The sequence below is a fragment of the Suncus etruscus genome, chromosome 9, assembly GCF_024139225.1.
Source record: "Suncus etruscus isolate mSunEtr1 chromosome 9, mSunEtr1.pri.cur, whole genome shotgun sequence".
NCBI classification, from domain to species: Eukaryota; Metazoa; Chordata; class Mammalia; order Eulipotyphla; family Soricidae; genus Suncus; species Suncus etruscus.
This window is the reverse complement of record NC_064856.1, coordinates 116,216,199-116,226,139: the sequence shown is the minus strand read 5'-3', so window position 1 is coordinate 116,226,139 and position 9,941 is coordinate 116,216,199. Positions and strand designations below refer to the sequence as shown.

Sequence of the window (9,941 nt, the reverse complement as noted above, 5' to 3'; positions counted from 1 at the left end):
ATACAGCTTTACAAATACATACACCGGAAGGGATTACTGAGTGCATATCTGGGCACTGAACTGCCTGTACTGCCTGTATAGTCTAAGTACAAAACAAAAATATGAATTGTCCATGACCCGAAAAGGATGCAATGCATTGGGTAACATGCTCTGCAAGCAAGAACATTAGATTTGATACCAGCCCAAAATAATATCCCAGTAAGCATTGAGGAGACTCCAGGATCTGTTACCGAGTGGGACTTTTGAAATCATGAAAGAAATTAACTCACTTAAAATTTTTGCAATCTCATTAGGATTGAAACAATAGTAGAGAGGAGAGCATGTGACCATAAACAAGACAACCAGGGATGATAACTAGCAACCAAGATGATGCCAAAATGTGTCAGGAATGATCCTTTAATCAGAGTCCAGAGGCTAAGATCACCCAGTTCATGAAATCACATCACTTTTGGCCAAATCACTTCTGGGTCTGTGCTCAAAGAGGATACTGTCAGGCTTAGGGAAGCATATGCAGAGCCTGGGATCAAATCCAGTTTGGCCCAGATATGGCAAATCTGTGGAACAATGTATATCACTAGTCACCGAAAAGACATTTACAAATATAAAGTTGGATTCATCTGAGAAAAAGTCAGAGGCTGGGGGTCAGAACAGTAGGGAAGTGGGGCCAAAGATCGCACAGCCATAGGGTGTTTGCCCAACCTGGGACAGAACCAGCTTCAATTGCCAGCATTCTATGTGGTCCTCTGAGCCTGCAAGGAGTGATTTCTCAGAGCAGAGCCACGAGTAAACCCTGAGCGCTGCTGGATGTGGCCCCAAAACAAAATAAATAAAAACTTTAAAAACAAAAAAAGAACAGTAGGGAAGGGCTTGACCTTGGGCTCAGCAGAATCATATCCCCTTTTTGGCTCCTATCCATGCAGATCCAGGCACTTAACTCCCTGTCACTCAGGTTGTAGCCCACAGTAGCGGCCCAGGCCAGGGCAGCTCTCACCTATTGCCTGCAGGTGCTCGTAGGTCTCCAGCATCACATCTCTGTAGAGCTTCCTCTGAGAAACATCCAGGCACGGCCACTCCTCCGGGGAGAAGCTCACGGCCACATCAGGGAAGGTCACCAAGCCCTAAGCACACAAAAGAGGGGGTCAGGGCCAAGGCTCATCCAAGGCCCTAGGGGAGAAACAGGATCCCTTAGGGTCCTAGAGGGACTAGAGAGACTCGGGGCCTCTCCAATCTGCCCTTGCGAGTACCCAGCCTCCACATCTTCTCCATGGGCACCCAGAGGGGAAGGTTTCCAGACATCATGCGAGAAAGCCTTATAAACCAACATGATAAGCCAACAGTATTCAAGAAGGTTCTTGGAGATGCTGCTTTGCACATAGACTACACAGGGCCACTCTGTGCATTAGATTCACTGAGCACTGGTGGATGAAACCAAGACTACAGAACAAAAAAGAGCTGAAACACCAGCTCTGAATGTAGCCCAAAATGGTAAACACACACTAGCCTCTCCTGCTGCCAGAGCCCACCTCTGCCCAGGATACAAGCAGCAAGAAGGTAAATTCAGGGTCCAGTGAGTGAATCAAACCTGGGTTTGGGGATATCAGCACTCAGGGTTCACACCCAAACAAATCCTGCCTGGTGCAGGTCAAATGACTCAACTCAGGCCAGCGGTAGGACATTTGCCTTATATAGGTAGTCAACAGCAGATGAACCCTGGTTCTATTCCTGGCATCCCATATGGTCCCTTGAGCCGGCCAGGAACAATTTCTGAGTGCAGAGCCAGGAGTAACCCCCAAGTGTCACCAGGTATTACCCAATTCCCCCCTCTCCCCAAGAAAAGAAAAAGACCCAACTCCCAGCAATTATGGCTTCCAGAAAGATCCTTTGCTCCAGTTTTCCAATTAGAACCACAAGCCATGGGACTGCAGACAAGGAGGCTTTGGAAGTGCACCTGGTTTACTGAGGAGAAATGTGGCTGCAGGCAGAAGCCTGACTCTGCATAGTCAAGGACAAAAAGTTGAACTGCATGTCCTAGGTCTTGAGCTACAGTGCCAGGACCAACATGGACCAACATGGGATCAATCCCAGGCACAGGCTAGTATCCTCTATGTCGCCTGGAGCGTACCCTCTGTGTAGAGTCAAGAAAAAACCCGATCACCACTGATGTGGCACAAAATTCAGGACAAGGGGCTGGAGCAGTGGCGCTAGAGGTAAGGCCTTGCACTAGCACTTGCACTAGCCTAGGATGGACCACGGTTCGATCCCCTGCATCACATATGGCCCCCCCAAGCCAGGAGCAATTTCTGAACGCATAGGCAGGAGTAACCCCTGAGCGTCAACAGGTGTGCCCCCCCCCCAAAAAAAAAAAGAATTTCAGGACAAAACAGAAAAGCAGACACAGCACAGCACAAAGTACCTAAAGTTAAAACCAAATGAAACCCACAGGAAAATACACATGCAAGAAAGGTCCTTGCTGTGTTCCTTCAGGTAAGCAGAAAATTCTTCACCAGGAGCCCAGAGGAAGGGACCCAGTCATCAACTTGGCATCTAAGAGCAGCAGAAAAATACTAAAGAACCCTATGCTAGACCAGACCATGAAGACAATTTGGTGGGTGCTTGCCTCAGATGGGGCTGTCTCAGGATGAATCCCTGATACCCCATAGGGTGCCAGGCCCAGAAGGTATGATCCCAGTGTAGAGCCAGAAGAATTTCCTTTCAGCCTTGATGCCATAAATTAGAAATTAATCAAAGAGGGGCCGGCGCGGTGGCGCTAGAGGTAAGGTGTCTGCCTAGCCAGCTAGCCTAGGACGGACCGCGGTTCGATGCCCCGGCGTCCCATATGGTCCCCCAAGCCAGGAACAACTTATGAGCGCATAGCCAGGAGTAACCCTGAGCGTCACCGGGTGTGCCCCCCCCCAAAAAAAAAGAAATTAATCAAAGAACCTTTGTCCAGGTGAGAGAGGAATGTTATTTTATGGCAGAAATCCTGGGATCAAGGTCTCTTCACCAATATCCAGGTTTATATTACCAGGAGCCCAGGCCTGGAACCTGGCAGGCATCCAATAGTCTCAGACTGGCAGGGGTGACCTAAGTCAGGAAGAACGTTTGAGCAACACCCGCATAACCCCCAAAATAAACACAAGACAGCAAACAAGAAAAAAAAAAAAAAGAACAAACTGCAGAGACTAGGGCCCCTGAAGGAGTGCCAGCAGCCACACCCACCCCCAGATTCCTTCCTAAAATATCTCTGAACCCCCAGACTGTCCTTCTCCCAGCCCACACTGCCCCTTACCTGGGCACAGGACGTTAGATGATGAGACCCCATCTTCTCCAGCCTGGACGATTCCTAAAGAGCAGCAGCAAGGCCCAAGTCCTGGTGAAAAGTCACAGTTCTGAGCAACAAAGATGAGCACAGCCCCTGCCCAGCTGCTGCCCGCCGGGTCTTGCTGGATCCTAACCAGATCCGCACATCTGAACCGGGCACCCACCACCCGCTCCTTTCTGAGGGCACCTGCGGAAAGGGCCCCAGTAGCGTGTTGCCCAGCGCCAGCCATCACCCTAACATCCACAGCGCTCGCTAAGGACCGTGATGGGGCCCGTGTCTGCGCTTGGAGTTTCTGGGGATGGACCTCTGCAGCCTGCCCTTGCGGGGTGTGGCCCAACACTCCCGCGCCTAAAACTGCCAACTGGACGAAACCGCTTTCCCGACCGATCCGAAGCCTGAGGGAGAGCGGCAGGTGCAGTGCAAGTGAGGGAAGAAGAAGTTCGCGCTCCGGAGAAACCCTCCCCCAGCCGGGCCCAGTGACGGGCCAAGAGAGGAGTTGGGGCGCTCGCCGGGCACGGGGTTCCCGGGCCGCGGGAGTGAGCACTGCGCGCAGAGCCGGGCGAAGCCCCAGGTGCCCGGGTCCAGCGGGAGCGCCAGAGGGGAGGGAGTGGGGAGAGACCGAGAGACCGAGATACACGCGCCGCTCGCGCTCGCTCACCTGGCCGGGCGGGGAGAAAGTCGTCCCTGGAGGCCCCCCGGCCGCCGGCTCCGACGCCGGCCGCAAGGCGCTTCCTCCCCCTCGGGTCTGGCCAGAGAAAGGAAAGCGGCGCCCGCGTGACGTGGGACTCCTTCCGGCCGCAGTCTTAAAGGGCCGGGCCCCGTCTGGTCGCCAGCCTCCCTGCAGGGCCTGGAAGGACGGTCCTTTGGTCTCCTGCGCTGGAGCGGGGCGACCTCTGCAGAAACTGGAGGGTCCTTTCCGGAGAGACTTACACACACCCGTCGTTAGAGCTCAGTGTGCAGCCAGTCTTCGCCTGTGTGAAAGCCACGTGAATGCCCCACAGAACTGGAAGAAAATGCACTTACTTGCGATGGAAAACACCTCCAGAGGAGCCGGAGAGATAGCACCGCGGTGTTTGCCTTGCAAGCAGTCGATCCAGGACCTAACGTGGGGGGTTCGAATCCCGGCGTCCCATAGGGTCCCCCGTGCCTGCCAGGAGCTATTTCTGAGCAGGCAGCCGGGAGAAACCCCTGAGCGCCGCCGGGTGTGGCCCCCCTCCAAAATAAAATACCTCGAGAGGGACCGGAGAGAGAGCACAGCGGTAGGACGTTACTTTGCCTTGCAAGCGGCCGACCCAGGACCAACGGTGGGTCGAATCCCGGCGTCCCGTATGGTCCCCCTCTCCACCCTGAGCAGGGAGTACCCTGAGCACCGCCGGCCGTAACCCCAAAACCAAAACCAAAAAACAAACAAACAAAAAACAAAAAAAGCCCTCAAGAGCCTCTGAGAGATAAGACATAGGGAGGGCTAATGTATTGCAAACGACCTGCCTGGTTCAATCCCAGGCATCCCATAGGGCCCATGAGGTGAGGCAGCCAGGAGTAATTCTTGCATTCAGAGCCTGAACATTGATTGCCATATGTGACCCTAAACGCAAAATAATTTTCACAAAAATCCCACTATAGCATATTCCTCTGAAACATCAATGACTTTGTTTTTCTTTTTAATTACTTTTATATACTTTTGGGGTCCCCACCGTCCTTCTGCGTCTAAGGCAAATGCCCTACCGCTGTGCTATCTCTCCGGCCCCAAAACAATGCTATTTCTAATAAAATATAATAAAGAAATTAAATATATAAAATAAAACTGAAGACATGACTATATTATACATTAAACGCTACATATGTGTATGCAGCAATATATAATTGTGAAAATATTTTAGTGTGATATATTATAATATAATGTGATAACCTAATAGAATGTCCTGGAAAGTCAGATTATAATGTCATGGAATAAAGCGTCCTGTACTATTCCAGGAGAATCGTGGGGCCACACCTTTCAGAGCTTCAGGGTGGGCCACGCTGGCGGTGCACTTGGGCAGGGCTCGGGAAGGCCTCCGGGACCCCGGTGGGCGGCCCAGCGTCCCAGGCGGATGGGCCTAGGAAGGCCGGGGCAGTCGCTGGGGCGGGCCGTGGGTCTCTGGCTCGCAGCGCCGCGCTGAAGGAGGCAGAGGCCCAGTGGCGACCTGCCCGGGCGGTGCGGCCGAGGACGTTGGGGCCCGGCAGCCTGGGTGGGCAGAGAGCGCAGAGGCCCGCCGCGAGCGGAGCCCTCCGAGATTGACTGGCCCGCGGACGACGACGAGTCGGCCTGAAGGCGGGCACCCTGGCCGGCCGCCCAGCTCCGCCAGGCCGGGGAGCCACAGCCCCTGGAGCCCGCCCGCCCGCCGCGCCGGCGAGGCGCTTCCTGGCCTCGGCGGGTCGTGCCGGAGCAGCCAGCGGCAGGCGGCGGGCTCGACGGGAGAAGCCAGCGAGTCGGGGGCCTGGGGCGGGGTGGTGCGCACACATCCCGGGGTGTGGCCATGGCCGAGACTTGGAGGGGGGCTCGAGGCGGACGCTGGAGGCCGCCTTGGGGGGAGCGGGCTGGGCCCGTGGCGGCTCGGGCTGGCTCGACGGGCCCAGGGCGGCGGGGTGGGACTGGCACCAGGCGATTGGGGCATCGCACGTCGCGTGGCTGGGGGTGTCCTGAGACCGAGGGCGTCACAGTCCCTTTTGCTGGTTGGGCTCCTTGGTCCCTGGAGGCGTGCTGCGGGAACCAAACCTTTCTGCTCCATCAGTCCCCATAAAAGAGCCGCCACAAGTCTTCCCAGTGAGCGGGTACACTAGCATAGAGGGACCCACAGTGGAATGGTCAATCTAAAAGTCTCCAACCTGTAAGACTGTGGATAGTCACCGAAGAGAAGAGCCCCAGGAGTCAGAAATTTCTGAGCTTTCTACCAAAATGGTGGCCAAAGGAAACTCTCTCCATTGTCTGCTAACTCTGTCTCAGAAATCAGACTTCCCTGGAAACATGAGACCCTCATATCTGACCCTGAGTCCGTGCAGCCCACAGCTGGCCACCCAGAACCTTCCTAGTCTGATGAGCAGGACCAGGGTTTGTGTCCCGGGTGCTCTCCTCCTTCAGAATCCCTAACCCCACCCTACACACCTTCGGGCAATCAGCATCTGTTTCTCTTTTTGCTTACCCAGGTTTTCTGTGGTGACTTTTTTGTTTTACTTTATTTCTTTTTCCAAGCTCTGCATTCACAATTACTTCTTTAGCCATTCATCTGTTGTTGGGCATCAGGGTTGTTTCCAGATTCTGGCTATTGTAATGTAAATTGTGCTGCGATGAATATAGGTATAGAAGGTACTTTTTTTTTTATGAGCATAGACTTTATACTAAAGTCTGTGGAGCTTTTATTTTATTATTTATTTAAACATTTTCTTTGTTTTTGAGTCACACCCGGCGGCGCTTAGGGGTTAATCCTGGTCTGCATATGGGGCCATATGGGATGCTGGGATTCGAACCACTGTCCGTACTGGATCGGCTGGGTGCAAGGCAAATGCCCTACCACTGTGCTATCTCTCTGGCCAGGCTTTTATCTTAATTTAAAAAAATACTACAGCGGGCCTGAGCCAAAACAGCGGTACGGCATTTGCCTTGCATGCAGACGACCCAGGACAAACACAGGTTCGATCCCAGGCATCCCATATAGTCCCCAGAGCCTGCCTGGAGCAATTGCTGAGCACAGAGCCAGGAGTAACCCCTGAACACTGCATGCAAGACAAATGCCCTACCTCCATGCTATCTCTCCGGCCCCTATCTGGTTTTTTTAAATATATTTTTATTTAAGTAACATGATCATATTTGGGTTACAGTCATAACCAGAACACCCCCCTTCACCAGTATAACATTACCCCCTCCCCCTTCCCATCCCCTGCCTGTATTTGAGACAGGCATTCTACTACAGTTATTTGTTTTTAAGTTCAGTAAGTTGTATTTTTTTTTCCTTAAAGGATAAGAGTAAAAAAATATAGTAAAGGTGTGATAATGGGAATCGCCATTGTTTACATAGGTCCAGAAAAATGGGAAAATGGAGAAAAACTCCTTGACCTGATTACAAAAAGGCCTCACCTAGAAGTTTATTGGCATAAGACAGACTCTGGGTTCCAGGCATACCAGTTCATCCAACTCCAGTCATTTTCAAGGTCCCAGTGAAACTTTTTCACACTTTAGCTATAGTTGGTATCTGACTTTTATATTTAAAGACTCTGGATTCTGTGCATTTCTTTCATCGATGTCAGGCTGATGTGGAGCATCCTCTAGTTTCAGCATACCATTAAATGCAGAGTGATCTGCCCTGCATGCAGACTATTGCTGAGTCGTCTGGGTGTTGGGAGCACTCTTTGGAGTAAGTCAATGCCAAAGCAGTGGTAGGTCTTCCCTGGTAGAGGCTTGGATCCTGGTAATGTTAAAGACAATTGTGGTTGTTTCCATAGATGCTATCCATTGTCAGGTGTATGTGGGCAATGCCCATTCTTCTGAGGCCTGAGCCAAATCATTATGCCAATGTTCAGGGTAAAGGCCTAATTACATTACCAAATTTGTGTTCCCGTCTCTATTAGATAAGAACTTGTTTGCATATGTATTATTTTCCCATTTTAATGTGCCTATGCAAAAGAGAAGCAATGCCACAAGATATTGTTGGTGCATCTGGGGGCCGACGAATAAAGTCCAAAATTCCCCATAACTTGGTACAAACATGAAATCTATATAGCAATACTCTTCTACCAGTATTACTTATATTTTTTATTTTTATTTTTTAGTATTACTTATAAAACAGATCTCAAAGGGGGAAAATCAAACAATCAAATAACAAATCCAGTGGGCAAAATTGTCACTATATGAGGATATTCGACAAGAGTTATAGATGTTAAGGGAATACATCTGAGATATACAAAGGGGATACACGGGACCCTTTTATGTTTTAGAAATAGTCAAGAGGGAAGGGGGTGTTTCCGAGATACCAGTTTGGTCTGTGATTGGACAAGTGAAGAGAGCATGGAGCCATGTTCTCCCCTTGTTGCCTGCTGAAGCTTCCGACTCCCCTCGAGAGGCTTTAGCTTCCTAATTGCTGGAAGTTGAAAGTTCAGCAGACCCCTCCCAGCCCCTTGCAGGAACAAGGAAGCCTGGGGTCTCTTTTAAATTGTACCTCACTGGAAACCAATTGCTGGGACCCTGAGCAGGTGTTCAGGAATAACGCTGGGGACGGGAAGGAAGGGAGAGAAGGCTGGGGGAGGGGGGCTGCCAACGCTGCATCTTCAACTTACCTTGGCCAAAAAGCCGACAGCATGGAACCTTACCGTGACGCGTTGCCTGCTGAAGCTTCAGACTCCACACAAAAATTATTGTGAAAGATATGTAATCTACCTTGGCCAAAACAATAATCATTAGTACAGAAAATGGTTAAATGTGGGGTAACAAGAGATGGGAGTGAGGGAGTAAAAGAAAAAAACGAGCGCCTGGACGTTCAGATAATGACAAGCAGATGAAACACAATGATACTGCCCCCCCGCACGGTTTCACAATGGACAAGTTTAATAAGGGAACTTCCCTGATAAGTCCTAATGCCATAACCTATAATATAGTGACCCATGTCCTGCACCCCTTCCTAGGCCTGGTTAAAGCAGCCTTTGGCATGGCGGAGGGCTGCCAAATGCCATGCTGGCAGGACCTCCCGGCTCAGCTCCCAGGAAGGAAAGAGCTCCTTCCCGAGCCAGAAGGCTGGAAGGTCGCAGACCCGCCCCCACACTCTCCCTTTGGAGCCAGGAGGGAAATGGGGAGAACATAGGAAAAACCAATAAACTCCTCCAAGGGACTCACCTCGGTGGCTTGCCCAGCCATGTGGCCAGGCAAAGCCCTGGAGTACCGGAGGAAGGAGGTAGAGGGGTGCTAGGGTGACCCATGTCCCGCACCCCTTTCTAGGCCTGGTTAAAGCAGCCTTTGGCATGGCGGAGGGCTGCCAAACGCCATGCTGGCAGGACCTCCCGGCTCGGCTCCCAGGAAGGAAAGCAGAAGGTACTTTTGTATTGTGATTTCATTTTCCTAGGGCACTGTCCTAGACAGTGTCCTAGACCACTGTCCTAGGGTATATACTTTTGTATTGTGATTTCATTTTCCTAGGGCACTGTTCTAGACAGTGTCCTAGACCACTGTCCTAGGGTATATACTTTTGTATTGTGATTTCATTTTCCTAGGGCACTGTTCTAGACAGTGTCCTAGACCACTGTCCTAGGGTATATCCCTAGGAGTGGTATAGCTGGATCATATAAGAGCTCAATTTCCAGTTTTTTGAGGAATGTCTATATTGCTTTCCATAAAAGCTGTACTAGATGGCATCCCAACAGTGGTACATATACACAAGGAATACTATGCAACGTCAGGAATAATGAAGTCATGAAACTTCCCTATACATGGATGGACATGGAAACTATTATGCTGAGTGAAATAAGTCAGAGGGAGAGAAATAGGCTCAGAATAGGGTCACTCTGTGAGATTTAAGATAAATAAAAAACAATATTTTAATAATATCCAGAGACAACAGAGATGAGGACTGAGAGGACCAGCCCAGGATATGAAGCT

General features: G+C 50.9%; 1 long non-coding RNA gene across 1 annotated transcript; it reads right to left on the bottom strand.

Annotated features, from left to right (window-relative positions):
• Window positions 1-378: 378 nt before the first annotated feature.
• Window positions 379-3,431, bottom strand: LOC126018866 (uncharacterized). The gene is made up of 2 exons (XR_007498918.1): window positions 3,290-3,431; window positions 379-1,118 (listed from the first exon to the last, which is right to left on the bottom strand). It is a non-coding gene; the product is annotated as an uncharacterized LOC126018866 (long non-coding RNA).
• Window positions 3,432-9,941: the final 6,510 nt, after the last annotated feature.